Source organism: Polypterus senegalus, unplaced genomic scaffold (assembly GCF_016835505.1).
Source record: "Polypterus senegalus isolate Bchr_013 unplaced genomic scaffold, ASM1683550v1 scaffold_819, whole genome shotgun sequence".
NCBI lineage: Eukaryota > Metazoa > Chordata > Cladistia > Polypteriformes > Polypteridae > Polypterus > Polypterus senegalus.
Genome location: NW_024379763.1, coordinates 19,773 through 41,855, shown reverse-complemented (window position 1 = coordinate 41,855; position 22,083 = coordinate 19,773). Strand labels below are relative to the sequence as shown.

Below are 22,083 nucleotides of genomic sequence, written 5' to 3'. Positions count from 1 at the left end.
TACTACCAGAAATAGGAACTGGGATACTCTTGCCCTCATGATGGGCATGAACCTTCTGCATATGATTAATTGATTGATTGATTCTGCACTGGGAAATATAAGGTGAAAATTTTGGCTCCAGAGGAGTGTGCCCTCACCTAACGACAGAAGGTTGTCTCTTTTGTTGGTCACTCATTGCATGAAAAATTAGTTATTTGTCTTCTACCCTATTTTGCAACCGTAGTTAATTTCCTAAACCAGGTCTCTCTATGTCAAAATTTCAGAGTTCAAACCACAATACTCACGTAGAGTATGAGAGTCAGCACAGTTATTTTACTAATCACCACTAATATAGCAGATAAAACAGAATGTTATGAATAAAGAACAATTGTTACCTACCTCTATTCCATGCAAAGTAATGTTCATGCATTATATAGTACTATTAGTAATAATATGTTTCCATAGGCAATTGACATCCTTTGCAAGTAGTTAATTATAAAATGAAGTTTTTCAGATAGTTGCCTATGCTTCTGCTCAGACAAATTTGTAATACTAAGTGTAAAGGCTGCAGCAGTAATCAACAGGGGCTTCATGTACAGAAAAGTGCGTATAATGCACACTAAAACATGGAGCACGGACAAAAACAGAAACATTCGTATGTACAAAAATTCCAGATGAATAAAACTGTGTGTTTGCCAAGTTCGACACACTTCCCCTTTATAAATCCCAACAAACGTGAAATTTAACGCACATGCCTTATAACCCTACCCCGACTCCTCCCAGAATTTTACATATCTGAATATGAAAATCAATATAAATATCCCTTTCCATTCGGTATTTTGTTAAAAGTCAACGGCAAATGCACATGTAAACAAGGACATTTTCAGCAAATGCCAAAAGGAGGTCCTACTCAGTGAAGCTGAGGTGAGGAAAAACATACTTTTTGGAGGCTTAGGCAGTGGCATGAGTAACAAAAGGAACGTGATGGAATGGCACTTGAAAGTTCAAGTTCAGAAACTTACACAGTGCCCGAAATAAAAAATGAAGTGGTAGGATGTCAAAGTCGACCCACCGTCTGGGTGTCATACGGAATTGTAAAAAAAAAAAAAATAGCAACAATGAAGAAGAAAGATATCGAAATGTTGACTTAAATCTGAAAATTTTCACTTTGATCTGATGGTATATTTTGTCATTAAAGTAGAACATTGTAACCTTCATCTTAAAATCAATGTTTAATTTGCTAGAATTTCTCACATCCCATTGTAACTAAAGCAGCACTTTTAAATGCTTTGCATTGTATGTGTGTGAATTACTATGTGCTTCTTAAATGGTCTTTCTCTTTCACACACAGGAGCGTAAAGGCATGGATCGCAACACAGAATACATTACATTTATTATATTACAGCTCTCTCAACATTTTAAAATACTAATATTTATACTTGATATTTTCATAATAAAATGCATTAAAGTACGTACTAAACATGGGGACACAGTGGGGCAGTGGTAGCGATTAGGTAGCACCCCGTCCAAGAATTGTTCCTTCCTACCCTGTCCAGGTATTGTTTCTGCCTCCAAACCCCATCCAGAATAATTCCTACCTCCACCGCATCCACAATTTCTCGTGCCTCTCCCATCCAGGGACTTGTCCTGATTCCAGCAAGATATTTTCTGGGATGCACACGACCCTGGATGAAATAATTTATTGCAGCAGTACTGTGTCTTTCAAACGTACCAACCCCCAAATTCTGTCCTACCATTTTTTTCTTTCCACATAACCAATCGCCACAATATAAGCTCTGTATTAAATGTATACCCATCTGTAATCTTAGAACGCAGATTTTTCAAGACTGTTAAGGAACATTGAAAAATCTTGGTAATACATGTTAAATTGTTCCATCCATTTATCTATCCAGGGTCACGCCAGTCCCAGGAAGCATACAACACAAGGGAGGATCAATCCCTGGATAGGGCGCCAGCTCATCACTACTGCTGTGCCACCGTGTCCGCACATGTTTAATTATTAACAGTACGCATTATTTAAATGTAGTTAATAATTTATCTGTAAAATGTAATATACATACTTTAATGCATTTCATCAAAAATATCAAGTATACATCCTAGTATTTAAACAGCTCACAGCTCCAAGAAGATAGCTCTTAGAAAACTAAATTGACTTGAAGCTAATCTTCATCATCGATAAATATGCGCTCTCTTCTGTCGAATTCCTTCATTTTCCTTGTACAGTACAATGAGATTCAATATACAAATCCTCTATAAATTTATTTTCCTATAAAATAACAATAATAAAATCAATGAAACATATACCATATGAAAGAATAAGTACAATAGTACAACATAAAAATATGGTGCAGATAGTGCACATGGCTCATAAAGTGGCTCAGGTTGTGTAATATTACAGTTGTGGAGTTAATAGTGAGGTAATTGTAATTATAAGTTGAAACTTTTCTGCTGAGAGCATTTGATAGACAAAAAGGTTATGCCATAAATATAGCACTTCTCTTAAGAGGTTATATATAAAGGACAAGAAATACATTTTATCACAGTGAATAATGAAATAATAGTGTCAGCTTTTAAGCTTAATCTCAGAAGGATATGAGACTCAGACACATGCCAGGTGCACATTGGACCAGTGTTCAAATTTAACTCTTACAGTTTATAAACAGAGTTATGTAATGTCATTCAAAACTGCAATATATGATAAATACCTAGAGACGGTAGAGAAGCACCTAGATGCAGGATTCCCTGACATGCCAATTATTTCCATCTTTTCAAAAGTTTTCAATACAGAAACTAACGATTCAAGTGAATCAAGTGAATTTCATCGTCTGCTGAAATTCTTTTCGATCATTACTCCAAAAATGGTAGCCCTCCAATTTTAAAATGTTAAAGTAGCAGGCAAGAATGGACAGTTGTGCCAAAAATGAGCATAAGTCAATCAAACAAAGACTTCAGTCCAAAACAGATTTTAGTAAAAATGGCAACAACTCAAAGAGTAGTTTCCAAATTTAGCCAGACTAGCTCATATTGGGCTAGTGATCCCTAGTGAGCACAGCTGCAGTAATATTTGGTAACAATATAGTTACAGTATGTTGTTCTTTAGATATAAAGTACAGTTAATAAGAAGGCTTTATAAATTCCACTATTACAATCTTCTATCTAGGATTTGAACCCAGAATATTGAAACTGTGAGGCACTAACCCTCAGGCTGCCTTTATACTATTTTGTTTATGTAAATATCCAAAGGTTTAATTAAACTCAGAAATCTCAAAATAGAAGCTACTTTCTTTCGTGAAGACGGAAAGAAATCGGAAGCTGCTGCAACAAAGCAGAGGTTGAAAAGCCGGGGAGCGAATGAAAAACAACTAATGCATAAAATAAAGTTAACAGCTTGTTTTACTCTTGTAATTTTAACAAAGTTTGACCTGGATTTATTTAAAATATTTTGCAATTTATTCAGTATTTATATTGGTTACTAATTCTAACACATTTAATTAGATCATCTTAACTGAAAAAAATTACTTTGAAAAATCCACTTATTCATTTTGCTAATGACTTTTAAAAGAGCAGTGTTTGCAAGGAGCTGGGTGAAAGAAAGCTTAAAAGGATTTCCTGCCAAGTTTACTAAACTGGTACATGAAGTATTTCCTGATTATGGCATACTGTAAATGCACAAATTGATATAACATTTAGATGCTTTCTAACTGGTTTAAATGTAGTACAAGTGAATTATCAAGAGTTACTGTAGGTGCTACAAATATGGACGAAAGACATATAATTACCTGCCAAAAGTAAAGAGAGGCACTGAAATCTGCAAACTAACCTACCAAACCTTTTCGAGCAATGCAGCACTCTACACAGCTCAGTGCACAAAAGACTTCTACTATAACACTGTCAGAGGAAGCCAGCTTTCTGAGAGCAGTAACACATTTAACAATAAAACTTTGTAACGGTTGTCATTTGTATTTGATGTCAGTTGGGGTTGAGCCAATGGTTGACGATAACGTCCATGTAAAATAGATATTGTTGATTGCTGACTGGCTCCAAGCTGTGCTTAATATTGTTAGTTTTCAAGTTTATTGTTATGTGTACAGTACAAAGCACACTGAAATTCTTACTTCCATGCATCTTCAGAACAGTACTGTATTTATAAAAGTATATACAATAAACAAAATAGTATTTGCAAGTATATACATAAACGCACACATTGTTTGCTTTTTTAAAATATTTGTTCTTGTTATTGACTATCCCCCAATCTACTTATGTAAGTATCACTGGCCTTGTACCTTTACAAAAGTGTTTGTACAAGACAGGTGAGGTCTTCAATTAGTCACTTTATCTTCCTAAGGCATTAAATGATATGTACAGTCATTTGAAAAAGTAAGTATACCCCATGGAAACTCGATGTTTTCTACATATTTGAACATGCAAACAGTAGATCTTCATGCAAACTGTACCTGCCGATAAAGGTGATATACTTGAATAAAACACAAGAAAAATTTACCTTTTAGTTATTTATTTAACAGAAATATCTGTACAGTGTAGGTGTAATCATCTACTGTGGATCTGCTGGGGAAAAAAGTAAGCACATCCTTGATTTCAGAACTTGATATTGCCCCCATTAGTAGGGATGACTTCTTGTAGGCATTTTGCATAACTGATGAACTGTTTTTATGACATCAACTCAGTGAAATTTTTGACCACTTCACCTGCAAAATTCCTTCAGTTGTAACATGTTAGCGGGTTTTCTTCCAGGTTCTGCCTGTTTCCAATGCTCCCAAAACTTTTCAATGGGATTCAAATCAGGGCTTTCCGTAGACCAGTCCATAACCATCAATTTCTTCTTTTTGGAGCCATTCCTTAGTGGATTTGCTAGTGTGCTTCAGATCTTTATTGTATTGAAGTCTCCATTGGCATTTCAAATTCAACTTTCGAATAGAAGGCCTCACAATCTACTGAAGCATACTTTGATATGACGCAGAATTCACAGTAGACTTGATGAAGTTGCCCAGGCCCTGAGTCAGCAAAGTAACTTCAAACAATAATATTTCACAAACATACTTCACAGATAGCTTGAGGTTCTTCTCCAAAACTGGTGTCTTTGGTTTATACTTATTCAACTTTGGAAAGTATATTTTATAAACATCTAACTGCTTCAAAGTTACTTTGTTATTAAACAGTCCAGACAAGTTAAATCTATTAAACTGTACAAATAGTGTAGCTTGTTATTTTTTAAATGTTGAGCAATTGCTTTTATTGACTTGTTTTACCAAAAAGGAATATTATAAATCTTAACATAAATTTTCAGTAATATTATTGTCGTTTTGCCTTTTCTGTGATGCCAAATTTAGCAATTAAAATTTTTTAATATATGATTTTTAGAACAAACCTAATTTGTTTTGAGACTTGTACTTTATAATGTTTAATTATGTTTTCTTAGAAAAAAATGATTGCGATCCAAAACCTGGAAAGGGAATTTCAGGTACAGTAAATTAATACTTTATTTTTTTGATGCATTTTTCCTCTCTAGAAGACCATTTGTTATTTATAAAATACCATTGCAAACATACCCAAATTTTATATGATTTGTTCAATCTGATGATTAAAAGCTTCAGCAATTTAAAAAGATGTAGTTCAGAACATTTGGCTGCCAGGGGTACTACCAGAAATAGGAACTGGGATTCTCTTGCCCTCATGATGGGCATTAACCTGCATATGATTAATTCTGCAATGGGAAAGATGAGTTGAAAATTTTGGCTCCAGAGCAGTGTGCCGTCACCTAACGACGGAAGGTTGTGTCTTTTGTTGGTCACTCATTCCATGAAAAATTAGTTATTTGTCTTCTAGCCTATTTTACAACCATAGTTAATTTATTAAACCAGGTCTCTCTATGTCAAAATTTCAGAGTTCAAACCACAATACTCACGTAGAGTATGAGAGCCAGCACAGTTATTTTACTAATCACCACTAATATAACAGATATAGCAGATAAAACAATGTTATGAATAAAAAACTATTGTTACCTTCCTCTATTCCATGCAAAGTAATGTTCATGCATTATATAGTACTCTTAGTAATAAAATTCGTTAAAAAAACGGCCTGATTATGCGGTGAATGGTACGCCGCAGGTTGGATAGTTTACTATAAAATTCTATCATGGTTTCACAACACATAATTGTTTCATGCACCTGATTGGCTGGCTGTCAATAAGATGGAGGAATTTTGCTCAAACTCTTTAATCTATTTTTACCCAAATAATAAAGTTGTTTGATGTTGTATGAGGTATCGGCATATCTTCCTTTCCAAGATTGTAAACCAAATTGCTCTCCCAGGTGTCCATCCAAAATGTAATCAGTAGCCTGAGGTATCAGCAAATCTTCCTTTCCCAGGGGGTAAAACCAATTTAGCACTATGTTCTGAACAGCTGTTATAAAAGTGAGGTATAAGGGAGGAAGATATGCTTTTGATATTATAATACCTATACAAGTGTCCTGAATCTAAATTCATCTTGTTGGGAGTCAGCAAAATGTAATAAAAATAGAGAATAATTTGTAGATTTTATCTATACTAATAAAAGGCAAAGCCCTCACTCACTCACTCACTCACTCATCACTAATTCTCCAACTTCCCGTGTAGGTAGAAGGCTGAAATTTGGCAGGCTCATTCCTTACAGCTTACTTACAAAAGTTGGGCAGGTTTCATTTCGAAATTCTATGCCTAATGGTCATAACTGGAAGGTATTTTTCTCCATTAACTGTAATGGAGTTGAGCTGCAATGACGTGGGGCGGAGTTTCGTGTGACATCATCACGCCTCCCACGTAATCACGTGAACTGACTGTCAACGCAGTGCGTAGAAAACCAGGAATACCTCCAAAAAGCGCTTAAGAAAACATGCATTATATAATTGAGAAGGCAGCGAAACAATAAGAAGCGAGCGAGTGACATATACTACCATATTCATGAGTGCTGCTACCTCGGAAAGAAAGCAAGGTGTAAACCTAAACTTTAAATTAAGTTCATAGACAGGCTACGCTGGCGTTTCACATGCCCACAGGTAATGCGGGATACAAGTTTAATGAGAGGACGCAGGATATAAACGAGAGTTTTGATCACTTTGTAACTAAGTTAAAATTGTAGGTGAAGGGGTGTGCTTATGCAAATTCCGAGACTGTGTTTGTGGGGATTGACAGTTAAGGCGGGTGGGGAGTCGTCATCATCTCCCCCCATTCATCTCATTTACTCTGAGCTGAGCTCATGCTAACGCTGTCTTCCGAAGCAACTTCGTCAGACTGCCACCAAATACTCACAGAAAAATCCACAAGTTAATACACACGCTCTCTCTAGAGTTTCTCCACACTGAATCCTCCAGGCACTACTTACAAAAGGTTACATTGACAATCGTGTTACGTTATTTTTAAAATCTTTCCTTTTCTTAGCACAAGCACAGCTGAGAAGCTTCGATGCATGTGCTCCATAACGCATTAAAAAATAATGCATTTAATCACACTTTGCATTACAAGCAAAGGGAGCTTTTGTCAATGCATGATTTCCTGGTACACGATTACATTGATCAGCGATCCCGATTCATTTTACCCTCGCACCACCTTAGTTTGAGAAGAAGTATGAAAAATATGAGGTTAACACAGAAAACAGATCACCAATTCAAGCTTTATGAATAATCGATTTGCCATCAATAATTGTTTTGGTAAAGCCATCCTCCTTCCATTTTATAATTTTTCCGCCATTAGCCATGATTAAATGAACGGTAAAAAGTAAGAGCGCGAGGGTGACTTATTTAGGCAGGCATATATATGACAGCAACACTCATGACAATGTCAATCATGTTACGTTATTATTAAAATGTTTCCTTTTCTTTTTCATTACTTCTTTAACACACTACTTCTCCGCTGGTAGGCGGGTATTTTGCTATATATATAATATATGAATTACCTCCAAAGAGCTGAGACTTTTGATATCATGAACGTGTGTACAAAAGGGGTCTCCTGCCCAGCAAAAGTCGAGCAGCCAGCGCGTGCATAGCTGTGCCGGCCTTTGAGACGCTGACTGCGCTTCTGCCTTAAGTCAAAGTGAGCACTTTTAATTTTTTTCATCCTCCCCCTTCGCTATAGCCCAGACAAGTGCAAACACGGGACCCCTTTTCTACACCACGGCAAAATAATATTAAGGCGATTCACACTTTCTTTTGCACGTATACGATTATCAGGTCCTCACCTCGGATTATGAAGACACGCACACGAGTGCAGGACTGACAGTGCCATCACAGCCGATTAATGGCGGGACGCCTCACCAGTCTACACAAGACCCACGCGACTGTCCCCAAAAGGCGATCATAACGCCAGCGAACACATCTCTCTATACTATATAAAAGAAAAAGGCAACTTTCCTTTCTTTACACCTTTTTCCTTTTATCCCAAACCAAAGCCTTTCTCTCTTAACACTGCAGAGGACACAAAACTAATTTTCTTTAAATGCCGGTAAGGCACATTACCAGAGGCACAAATTTGAACGTTCACATAGAAAATGTAATTTCTATACCACAGCCGTCGTGTAGCGCCTTTCAAAAGGGATCTACTACCGAGAGATGATCCATATACATTTTAGCTGCTGTTAGTTACTTACCTGTTGTGTTACACAGTCTTTAAAATGTAGTTTACCTGCAACCACTCCAGTAGTGCTCAATGTACCTGTACTTCTTAAAACGTTAATGTTTTACTGTTTAATAACTTATAGACTATATTTTATTATTTTTCCCTTGCACTCAGTGACCAAAGCTATACACACACATATAGACACATACAAACATACACACAAGTATATGTATGTGTATATATATGTAGTATGTGTATATATATATATATATATATATATATATATATACACACACACACACATATAATTTGTGTGTGTGTATGTATGTGTGTGTATATATGATGTAGATAGGTATGTATATAGATATGTAGATATGAAGATATGTATGTGTATATATATATATATATATATATATATATATATATATATATATATATATATATGTATGTATGTGTATATGTGTGTGTGTGTGTGTGTGTGTGTGTGTGTGTGTATATATGACAGCAGCAATCCAAGCTGTGAGAAAACAGTAAAAAGGAGGCGTGTCAGACGTTGTGGTACATTTTCTGATGCAGCTACCGAAAACAACTTTGTGACGCTACCACCAAATACACAAAGCAATTACTTTGACAATCATGTTACGTTATATTTAAAATGTTTCCTTTTCTTTTTCATAACTTCTTTAACACATGACATCGCTGCGAAGCTCGGGTATTTTGCTATATATATATATATATATATATGACAGCAACACTCATCACTCACAACAGTGACAAAACAATTACATTGACAATCATGTTACGTTATTTTCAAAATGTTTCCTTTTCTTTTTCATTACTTCTTTAACACACTACTTCTCCGCTGCGAAGCGTGGGTATTTTGCTAGTACACCATAACAGAAGCTAAGTATTGTTGTTTATTATACCCTATACCATGTAAGTCTTTGGCAACTGAAGTAATATTTAGTAATAATATAGTTACAGGATGTTGTTCTTTAGATACAGAGTACAGTTAATAAGAGGGCTTCATAAATTCCACTATTACAGTCTTCAGTCTAGGATTTGAACCCAGAATATTGAAACTGTGAGGCACTAACCCTCAGGCTGCCTTTACAGTCCCTGACAAAAGTCTTGTCGCTTCTCTGTTTTGTATAAACTCCTGCTATTAACCTGACTTTTAATTAATCAACTGGTGGTAGAAATAGCTCATGTGAAAAGCTAAAGCCCTCCCAAATGATGTTTAATGCACTGAAATAAATTAGTTTCTCTGAAAAAAGATTTATCATTTAATCAAGACAGAAAGGTCAAATTTGGGCAAAACAAAAGTGTTGTCGCCTATACAGAAAATGAACAACTTTAATGCAAATCCAAAAATATGTCAGCAAATTAAGTAGTGGTGCTGTGAGATCCAAATTTAATATCTTGTATGACTTCCATGAGCTTCAAGGACAGCATCCATGAGGTTTGGCAAGGATTCATACAATTTATTGATGAAGTCATCAGGAATAGCAAAGAAAACAGTATTGCATGCCTCCCAGAGTTCATCAATATTCTTTGGTTTCGTCTTCCATGCTTCCTCTTTCATCCTACCCCACATATGCTCAATGATGTTCATGTCTGGTGATTGGGCTAGCCAATCCTGGAGCATCTTGATCTTTTTTGCTTTAAGGAACTTTGATGTGGAGATGGAAGTATGCGATGGAGCACCATCCTGCTGCAGAATTTGGCCTTTTTTATGGTTGGGAATATAAGAGGTAGCTAAGATTTCTTGGTATTTTAGACTATTGATGTTGCCTTCCACCCTGCATTTCCCTTGCATACCCCCATACTGGATGTAACCCCAGACCATGATTTTGCCTCCACCAAACTTCACTGTTTTCTGGGTAAATCTCGGCTCCATGTGGGTTCCAGTAGTCCTGCAATATTTGCGGTGACTGTGGTGTAATTCAACAAAGGATTCATCTAAAAAATTCACCTTCTGACACTTTTCCAGCGTCCATCCTTTTAGCAGGCTGTGGGCCTTGGTAAATGCCACACGGTTTTTCAATTGTCTTTTGTTTAGTGCTGGCTTATGGGCACTGATTCGACCATGGAGGCCATTTCGAGACAGAATCCGACAAACTGTTCTGGTTGACACAGGGAGTTCAGGTGACCAGGTCTCATGGAGCTCTGCTGCAGTGGAAAATGGGCTGGCCTTGGATTTTCGAGCCAACAAATGGTCCGGACTCTTGAGCAGTTGTCTTGCGGGGTCTTCCTGACCTGGGCTTGTCAAAAACTTCTCCAGTCTCTTCAAATCTTTTTTTTATCCTCTGAACTTGACGCTGAGACACATTGAAGGTGTTTGCCACATCAGCAGTGGATTTGGTCTTCAGCCTCTTGATAATCAACACTTTAGTCTCAGGGTGAATCTTAGGCAGAGGTCTAGTTGCAGTTGATGTGAAGGTCTAGTGTACTGGGGTTCTTTTTATACACACCTGAGACCTAATTGATCCATTATTAGTCACAGGTGAAGCTCATATGACAAGGTGACAACACTTATGTCTTGCCAAAATTTGACTCAGTAGGCTTTACCAAGCTGTGAATATTAGAATACTTTTGTCAGTTTCGTTTTGCACTGAAACATTATTACAAAAGCTGATGGGATTAAAATGACCCATTTCTTGTAACAAAATCCATCCATCCATTTTCCAACCTGCTAAATCCGAAAACAGGGTCACGGGGGTCTGCTGGGCACAAGGTGGGAAACAATCCTGGGCAGGGTGCCAACCCACTGCAGGACACACACAAACACACCCACACACCAAACACATACTAGGGCCAATTTAGAATCGCCAATCCACCTAACCAGCATGTCTTTGGACTGTGGGAGGAAACCCACGCAGACACGGGGAGAACATGCAAGCTCCACGCCGGGAGGACCCGGGAAGCGAACCCGGGTCTCCTAACTGCGAGGCAGCAGCGCTACCATTGCGCCACCGTGCCCACACCATTCAACAAAATCTTGATTAGAAATATATTTTAGCGGCACTTCAGGTCAGTTTGTACACAAGCGACAAGACTTTTGTCAGGGACTGTATACTATTTTGTTTATGTAAATATCCAAAGGTTTAATTAAACTCAGAATACTCAAAATAGAAACTACTTTCTTCCGTGAAGACAGGGAGAAATCGGAAGCTGCTGCAACAAAGCAGAGGTTGAAAAGCCAGAGAGCGCATGTAAAACAGCTAATGGATACAATTAAAGTTACTCTTGTAATTTTAATAAAGTTTAACCTGGATTTATTTAAAATTTTTTGCAATTTATTCAGTATTTATATTGGTTATTAATTCTAACAAATTTAAGTTTGCAAGGAGCTGGGTGAATGAAAGCTTGATAGGATTTCCTGCCAAGATTACTAAACTGGTACATGAAGTATTTCCCGATTATGGCACACTGTAAATGCACAAATTGATATAAGATTTAGATGCTTTCTAACTGGTTTTAATGTAGTACAAGTGAATTATCAAGAGTTACTGTAGGTGCTACAAATATGGATGAAAGACATATAATTACCTGCCAAAAGTAAAGAGGGGCACTGAAATCTGCAAACTAACCTACCAAACCTTTTCGAGCAATGCAGCACTCTACACAGCTCAGTGCACAAAAGACTTCTACTATAACACTGTCAGAGGAAACCAGCTTTCTGATAGCAGTAACACATTTAACAATGGAACTTTGTAACGGTTGTCATTTGCATTTGATGTCAGTTGGGGCTGAGCCAATGGTTGACGATAACGTCCATGTAAAATAGATATTGTTGATTGGCTCCAATCATTGTAGAATTTTGCTCCAAGCTGTGCTTAATATTGTTAGTTTTCAAGTTTATTGTTTTGTGTTCAGTACATAGCACAATGAAATTCTTACTTCCATGTATCTTCAGAACAGTATATATTAAAGTATATACGATATACATAAATGCACATACTATTTGCTTTTTTTAAAATATTTGTTCTTGTTATTAACTGTCCCCGAATCTACTTATGTAAGTATCACTGGCCCTGTACCTTTACAAAAGTGTCTGTACAAGACAGGTGAGATCTTCAGTTAGTCACTTTATCTTCCTAAGGTACTAAATGGTATGTACAGTATTTTGAAAAAGTAAGTATATCCCATGGAAACTCTTGACGTTTTCTACATATTTGAACATGCAAACAGTAGATCTTCATGCAAACTGTACGTACCGCTAAAGGTGATATATTTGAATAAAACACAAGAAAAATGTACCTTTTAAGTTATTTATTTAACAGAAATATCTGTAGATGTAATCATCTACTGTGGATCTGCTGGGGGAAAAAAGTAAGCACACCCTTGATTTCAGAACTTGATATTGCCCGTATTAGTAGGGATGACTTCTTGTAGGCATTTTGCATAACTGCTCAACTGTTTTTATGACATCAACTCAGTGAAATTTTTGACCACTTCAGCTGCAAAATTTCTTCAGTTGTAAGATGTTAGTGGGTTTTCTTCCAGGTACTGCCCGTTTCAAATGCTCCCACAACTTTTCAGTGGGATTCATATCAGGGCTTTCCCTAGGCCAGTCCATAACCATCAATTTCTTCTTTTTGGAGCCATTCCTTAGTGGATTTGCTAGTGTGCTTCAGATTGTTATTGTACTGAAGAGTCCATTGGCGTTTCAAATTCAACTTTCAATAGAAGGCCTCACAATCTACTGAAGCATACTTTGATATGAGGCAGAATTTACAGTTGACTTGATGAATTTACCCAGGCCATGAGTCAGCAAAGTAATCCCAAACAATAACATTTCACAAACATACTTCACAGATGACTTGAGGTTCTTCTCCAAAACTGGTGTCTTCGGTTTATACTTATTCAACTTCGGAAAGTATATTTTATAAACATCTAACTGCTTCAAAGTTACTTTCTCATTAACAGTCCATACAACTTAAATCTATTAAACTGTACAAATATTGTAGCTTATAATTTTTTAAATGTTGCGGTATTGCTTTTATTGACTTGTTTTACCAAAAAGAAATATTATAAATCTAACATAAATTTTCAGTAATATTGTTGTCATTTTGCCTTTTCTGTCATGCCAAATTTAGCAGTTTAAATTTTGTAATGTATGATTTTCAGAACAAACCTAATTTACTTTGAGACATGTACTTCATAATGTTTATTTATGTTTTCTTAGGAACAAACTGTTATGAATCAGCACCTGGAAAGGGAATTTCAGGTACAGTAAATTAATACTTTATTTTATTGATGCATTTTTTCTCTCTAGAAGACCATTTGGTATTTATAAAATACCATTGCAAACATAACCAAATTTTATATGATTTGTTCAATCTGATGATTAAAAGATTCAGCAATTTCAAAAGATGTAGTTCAGAACATTTGGCTGCCAGGGGTACTACCAGAAATAGGAACTGGGATACTCTTGCCCTCATGATGGGCATTAACCTTCTGCATATGATTAATTGATTGATTGATTCTGCAATGGGAAATACGAGGTGAAAATTTTGGCTCCAGAGGAGTGTGCCCTCACCTAACAACGGAAGGTTATCTCTTTTGTTGGTCACTCATTGCATGAAAAATTAGTTATTTGTCTTCTAGCCTATTTTACAACCGTAGTTAATTTCCTAAACCAGGTCTCTCTATGTCAACATTTCAGAGTTCAAACCACAATACTCACGTAGAGTATTAGAGCCAGCACAGTTATTTTACTAATCACCACTAATATAACAGATATAGCAGATAAAACAGAATGTTATGAATAAAGAACAATTGTTACCTTCCTCTATTCCATGCAAAGTAATGTTCATGCATGATATAGTACTCTTGGTAATAATATGTTTCCATAGGCAATTGACATCCTTTGCGAATAGTTAATTATAAAATGAAGTTTTTCCAGATAGTTGCCTATGCTTCTGTTCAGACACATTTGGAATACTAAGTTAAAAGGCTGCAGCAGTAATCACCAGGGTCTTCATGTACAGAAACGTGCGTATAATTCACACTAAAACATGGCGTATGGACAAAAACAAAAAAATGTGTATGCACAAAAAATTCCTGATGAATGAAACTGTGTTTTTTTGGTGGCTTAGGCAGTGGCATGAGCAACAAAAGGAACGTGATGGAATGCATACTTTAATGCATTTCATCAAAAAATATCCAGTATACATCCTAGTATTCAAACAGCACACAGCTCCAAGAAGATAGCTCTTAGAAAACTAAATTGACTTGAAGTTAGTCTTCATCATCTATAAATATGCGCTCTCTTCTGTCGAAACCTTCATTTTCATTGTACAGTACAATAAGATTCAATATGCAAATGCTCTGTAAATTTATTTTCCTATAAAATAACAATATTACAAATAATTAAACATATACCATATGAAAGAACAAGTATAATAGTACAACATAAAAATATGGTGCAGATAGTGCACATGGCTCATAAAGTGGCTCAGGTTGTGTAATATTACAGTTGTAGAGTGAATAGTGAGGTAATTGTAATTTATAAGTTGAAACTGTTCTTCTGGGAGCATTTGATAGACAAAAAGGTTATGCCATAAATATAGCACTTCTCTTAATTGGTTATATATAAAGGACAAGAAATACATTTTATCATAGTGAATAATAAAATAACAGCGTCAGCTTTTAAGGTTAAGCTCAGAAGGATATAAGACTCAGACACATGCCAGTTGCACATTGGACCAGGGTTCAGATTTTCGATCATTATGGTAGCCCTCCAATTTTAAAATATGAAAGTAGCAGGCAAGATTGGACAGTTGTGCCAAAAATGATCATAAGTCAATCATACAAAGACTTCAGTCCAAAACAGATTTTAGTAAAAATGGCAACAACTCAGAGTAGTTTCCAAATTTAGCCAGACTAGCTCATATTGGGCTAGTGATCCCATTGAGCACAGCTGAAGGTGAAAGGGGGTTTTCTGCCCTTAAAAGAATCAAGACATGTTTGCGAAATCGCATGAATCAAAGCACGCTAAATAATTTCATGCTGATCTCCTTGGAGTACCCAGATACTTGGAACTTTGATTATGTGAAAGCTGCAGGCAACTTGGCCTCTAGGAAGAAAAGAAGAAAAAATAATATTTAACTGAAGACACATTCTGCATATGCAAGTTGGCTTTGAAGAATATTTTATTATTTCTTTTCATTAGGTTTCCATACTTTTTTCATTATTTTCACTTTTCTTCCTGACAGCTTACAATAATTGGGCCTCTTGGTTTATGTCATAACAATTGTTATTTAAAATTTATTTTAGGGTTGTAGTATTCTGAATTGCAAACTTATTAAATTTAATAAAAATATTGTGGCACAAGTGTCAAACCTTAAAAAAGAAAGTCATAATAAGCATTGGAAAATAATGAATAATTAACTAATAAAAATAATGCACATTTTATTTTCTCCACCACCAAATTTCCCTGTCATACCCCACCCAACTACTTTTTCATGACACCCGGCTGAAAATAAATTCTGGGGAGAACACTGTCTTAGTAAAGTCTGGATATATTTCGTATTTAGAAAACGCTTACGAAAAAGTAAAGATGAGAAGGATGAATGTCGAAGACTGCTTGTGATCTAGCACTCGCAGCTGTTCATTATATATTTTTCCAACGATCAGATGGAATTGGCCGCGACGTTGTTGACGCCCTCTTCTGACGCCGCTCTGTTCTCTTGTCCTGATGTCTCGCTCTTCTTCTTCCTCCCTCCTATGTCGCTCTTCAGATGAGGCATATCTATAAATATATATAAAAATTTTCTAAGGCAAGACACCCATGGAAAGCACGGCGGAAGGGACGTGGATACACTAAGCCGCCAACAAGTAAGATGCCCATGGCGCACGCAGAAAGGAGCCACGCCCACCAACTCTAAGACCATTGGATACGACGACAACTCGCAGAACCACGCCCACCAACTCGGACGCGATGACACAGGAAAACCGGCATTCTTTATTTTCTTCTGTCGAGTCCACATGCAACTCTGAGCCACGTTGACTATTCATAGTGGCATGTTTCTTCCGGAAGTGAATCGCTATATGCAGCGTGTAAAACAGTTTGCAAGGGGTATCCCATGGGATCCTTAAAACAATCCTTTAAACCTAAGGTTTAAACACAATGAAGGAAGCAGTCTTTAAAACCAATAAGCCTCTGTTTCATTACCGTCTCACCTGCTTCACCAATGCAGGCCCTGTAACAGTCGAGATGCTCTCTCAGCAGCTGACCTTCTCTGTGCCTGACCGGTTCACACAGAGGCAGCGCACGAGAAAGCCGCAGACAGACAGAGGCACACACAGGCAGCTGGTGGGCTCTCCGTGAGTTTCTCTTGCGACCGGGCACATGATCAGGCAGTGTGTATGCTTTGAGTGCGAGGGTGGACGCAACAGGACCATCTAGGAAAAATCATGTCGCGGATGTGAATCGCTGTATGTGGCGTGTAGAACAGTTTGCGAGGGGTGTCCCTGTGTCTTTCCAGAAGTGTTCAACCATCAATAAGTAATTATGCAGCGTTTGTTATGCCGCGGGTTTACTATTCTGTTGTATTTTGCTGTCTCCAAAGCTCCATCTTTTCATTCACTTACTGTTGTGTTCTCTCACCAACCTGTTTTAGACAACCGTGTCTTTCCAGAAGTGTTTAGCATTCAATACATAATTATGCATGAGATTGAGCGTGTGTACCCGGCGCAGAGAGGCGTGGGTAGCCGTTGAACCCTTTTTGGGCTGCAAACCGTGGAATTCCCACTAGGTGCGACTCATACGCTCTCACTGATTACATCCCTACCTCTTTGTACACACCCTCCAACCTCGCTACTACCGTGGTCGGGTGTCTTGGTGGATTATATATAGAAAAGCAGCCAAAACCGCACAGAGCAATAAAAAGTCTACGTGAGTCACAGGTGCATCTGGACTGTGCAAAGACAACAACGACTCAGGTGACGAGTTGGAGGTGGGCACATGAGCAGGCAGTGCATACTGAACGAGAAATCAGCAGACTAGCATGACAGAGGGAGCGGAATAGACGCCCTTCTCTTCTCCTATTCCACCCTCTGCGCCTGAGCTTCGTCGAGCCCGCCCTCCGTCTGGCAGGAGAAGGCGCGATGCCATTCCGCTAGTTTTCAGTCAAGGAACGCATTGTGTGTTGGTTTGTTCTGTGTATTGTTACAATGTTGCTTTTCTTGCTGATTTATTACATTACCGATTTTTCAAATGTTAATTTCTCCCTATGCTTAAAAATCGTTAAATAACCGTCCTGATTATGAGGCGAATTGTACGCCGCGGGTTGGTTAGTTTACTATAAAATTCTATCATGGTTTCACAACACATAATTGTTGCATGCACCTGATTGGCTGGCTGTCAATAAGATGGAGGAATTTTGCTCAAACTCTTTAATCTATTTTTAACCAAATAATAAAGTTGTTTGATGTTGTATGAGGTATCGGCATATCTTCCTTTCCAAGATTGTAAACCAAATTGCTCTCCCAGGTGTCCATCCAAAATGTAATCAATAGCCTGAGGTATCAGCAAATCTTCCTTTCCCAGGGTGTAAAACCAATTTAGCACTATTTGCCCAGGGGGGACTGGGCGGTCACATGGTCTGGAATCCCTACAGATTTTATTTTTTATCCAGCCGTCTGGAGCTTTTTTTTTGTTTTTTCTGTCCCCCCTGGCCATTGGACCTTACTCTTATTCGATGTTAATTAATGTTTTTTTATTTTGTTTTCTTATTGTCTTTTTTTTTTCTATTTTTTATTATGCAAAGCACTTTGAGCTACTGTTTGTATGAAAATGTGCTATATAAATAAATGTTGTTGTTGTTGTGAACAGCTGTTATAAAAGTGAGGTAGGTATAAGGGAGGAAGATATGCTTTTGATATTGGAATACCTATGCAAGTGTCCTGATCTGAATTCATCTTGTTGGGAGTGAGCAAAATGTAATAAAATAGAGAATAATTTGTAGATTTTATACACCATAACAGAAGCTAAGTATTGTTATTGTTTATTATACCCTGTACCATGTAAGTCAGTGGCAACTGAAGTAATATTTGGTAATAATATAGTTACAGGATGTTGTTCTTTAGATATAGAGTACAGTTAATAACAGGGCTTTATAAATTCCACTATTAGTCTTCAGTCTAGGATTTGAACCCAGAATATTGAAACTGTGAGGCACTAACCCTCAGGCTGCCTTTATACTATTTTGTTTATGTAAATATCCAAAGGTTTAATTAAACTCAGAATACTCAAAATAGAAGCTACTTCCGTGAAGACAGGGAGAAATCGGAAGCTGCTGCAACAAAGCAGAGGTTGAAAAGCCTGAGAGCGCTTGTAAAACAGCTAATGAATACAATTAAAGTTAACAGCTTATTTTAGATAGATAGATACTTTATTAATCCCAAGGGGAAATTCACAAAATTTTTTACTCTTGTAATTTTAACAAAGTTTAACTTGGATTTATTTAAAATATTTTGCAATTTATTAAGTATTTATATTGGTTAATTCTATCAAATTTAATTAGATCATCTTAACAGAAAAAAATTACTTTGAAAAATCCACTTATTCATTTTGTTAATGACTTTTAAAAGAACAGAGTTTGCATGGAGCTGGGTGAACAAAAGCTTGAAAGGATTTCCTGCCAAGATTACTAAACTGGTACATGAAGTATTTCCCCGATTATGGTACTCTGTAAATGCACAAATTGATATAACATTTAGATGCTTTCTAACTGGTTTAAATGTGCTACAAGTGAATTATCAAGAGTTACTGTAGATGCTACAAATATGGATGAAAGACATAATTACCTGCCAAAAGTAAAGAGAGGCACTGAAATCTACAACCTAACCTACTAAACCTTTTCGAACAATGCAGCACTCGACACAGCTCAGTGCACAAAAGACTTCTACTATAACACTGTCAGAGGAAACCAGCTTTCTGAGAGCAGTAACACATTTAACAATGAAACTTTGTAACGGTTGTCATTTGTATTTAATGTCAGTTGGGGCTGAGCCAATTGATGACGATAACGCCCATGTAAAATAGATATTGTTGATTGGCTCCAATCATTGCAGAATTTTGCTCCAAGCTGTGCTTAATATTGTTAGTTTTCAAGTTTATTGTTTTGTGTACAGTACATAGCACAATGAAATTCTTACTTCCATATATCTTCAGAACAGTATATATAAAAGTATATACAATATACAAAATAGTATTTGCAAGTATATACATAAGTGCACACACTATTTGCTTTTTTAAAATATTTGTTCTTGTTATTGACTGTCCCCGAATCTACTTATGTAAGTATCACTGGCCCTGTACCTTTACAAAAGTGTCTGTACAAGACAGGTGAGGTCTTCAATTCGTCACTTTCTTCTTAAGGCACTAAATGATATGTACAGTCTTTGAAAAAGTAAGTATACCCCATGGAAACGCTTTGACGCTTTCTACATATTTGAACATGCAAACAGTAGATCTTCATGCAAACTGTACCTACCGTTAAAGGTGATATACTTGAATAAAACACAAGAAAAATGTACCTTTTAAGTTATTTATTTAACAGAAATATCTGTAGATGTAATCATCTACTGTGGATCTGCTGGGGGAAAAAAGTAAGCACACCCTTGATTTCAGAACTTGATATTGCCCGTATTAGTAGGGATGACTTCTTGTAGGCATTTTGCATAACTGCTCAACTGTTTTTATGACATCAACTCAGTGAAATTTTTGACCACTTCAGCTGCAAAATTTCTTCAGTTGTAAGATGTTAGCGGGTTTTCTTCCAGGTACTGCCCGTTCAAATGGTCCTACAACTTTTCAGTGGGATTCATATCAGGGCTTTCCCTAGGCCAGTCCATAACCATCACTTTCTTCTTTTTGGAGCCATTCCTTAGTGGATTTGCTAGTGTGCTTCAGATCATTATTGTACTGAAGGGTCCATTGGCGTTTCAAATTCAACTTTCGAATAGAAGGCCTCACAATCTACTGAAGCATACTTTGATATGATGCAGAATTTACAGCTCAGTGATGAAGTTGCTCAGGCCCTGAGTAAGCAAAGTAACCCCAAACAATAACATTTCACAAACATACTTCACAGATGGCTTGAGGTTCTTCTCCAAAACTGGTGTCTTCGGTTTATACATATTCAACTTATTAAAGTATATTTTATAAACATCTAACTGCTTCAAAGTTACTTTGTCATTAACAGTCCAGACAACTTAAATCTATTAAACTGTACAAATATTGTAGCTTTTAATTTTTAAATGTTATGAATTGCTTTTAATGACTTGTTTTACCAAAAAGGAATATTATAAATCTAACATAAATTTTCAGTAATATTGTTGTCGTTTTGCCTTTTCTGTGATGCCAAATTTAGCAATTTAAATTTTATAATGTATGATTTTTAGAACAAACCTAATTTATTTTGAGACACGTACTGCATAATGTTTATTTATGTTTTCTTAGGAACAAACTATTAGGACCCGAAACCTGGAAAGGGAATGTCAGGTACAGTAAATTAATACTTTATTTTATTGATGCATTTTTCCTCTCTAGAAGACCTTTTTGTATTTATAAAATAAATTACCATTGCAAACATAACCAAATTTTATATGATTTGTTCAATCTGATGATGAAAAGCTTCAGCAATTTAAAAATATGTAGTTCAGAACATTTGGCTGCCAGGGGTACTACCAGAAATAGGAACTGGGATACTCTTGCCCTCATGATGGGCATTATTAACCTTCTGCATATGATTAATTGATTAATTGATTCTGCACTGGGAAATATGAGGTGAAAATTTTTGCTCCAGAGGATTGTGCCCTCACCTAACGAAGGAAGGTTGTCTCTTTTGTTGGTCACTCATTGCATGAAAAATTTGTTATTTGTCTTCTAGCCTATTTTGCAACCGTAGTTAATTTCCTAAACCAGGTCTCTCTATGTCAAAATTTCAAAGTTCAAACCACAATACTCACATAGAGTATGAGAGCCAGCACAGTTATTCTACTAATCACCACTAATATAACAGATACAGCAGATAAAACAGAATGTTATGAATAAAGAACAGTTGTTACCTTCCTCTATTCCATGCAAAGTAATGTTCAGGCATTATATAGTACTCTTAGTAATAATATGTTTCCATAGGCAATTGACATCCTTTGCGAGTAGTTAATTATAAAGTGAAGTTTTTCCTGATACACTCACCTAAAGGATTATTAGGAACACCTGTTCAATTTCTCATTAATGCAATTATCTAATCAACCAATCACATGGCAGTTGCTTCAATGCATTTAGGGGTGTTGTCCTGGTCAAGAAAATCTCCTGAACTCCAAACTGAATGTCAGAATGGGAGAGAAAGGTATTTTAAGCAATTCTGAGCGCGGCATGGTTGTTGGTGCCAGACGAGCCGGTCTGAGTATTTCACAATCTGCTCAGTTACTTGGATTTTCACCCACAACCATTTCTTG

At 36.6% G+C, this 22,083-nt stretch overlaps 1 long non-coding RNA gene across 1 annotated transcript in view; it reads left to right on the top strand.

The window, feature by feature from the left end:
- The window catches only part of LOC120519980, a 42,534-nt gene extending 21,410 nt beyond the window's left edge, over positions 1–21,124 (top strand). Inside the window, exons 3-5 of the long non-coding RNA XR_005631727.1 lie at positions 5,438–5,479; positions 13,799–13,840; positions 21,083–21,124. This is a non-coding gene — a long non-coding RNA (uncharacterized LOC120519980). The remainder of the gene's footprint in view (positions 1–5,437; positions 5,480–13,798; positions 13,841–21,082) is intronic.
- Positions 21,125–22,083: the final 959 nt, after the last annotated feature.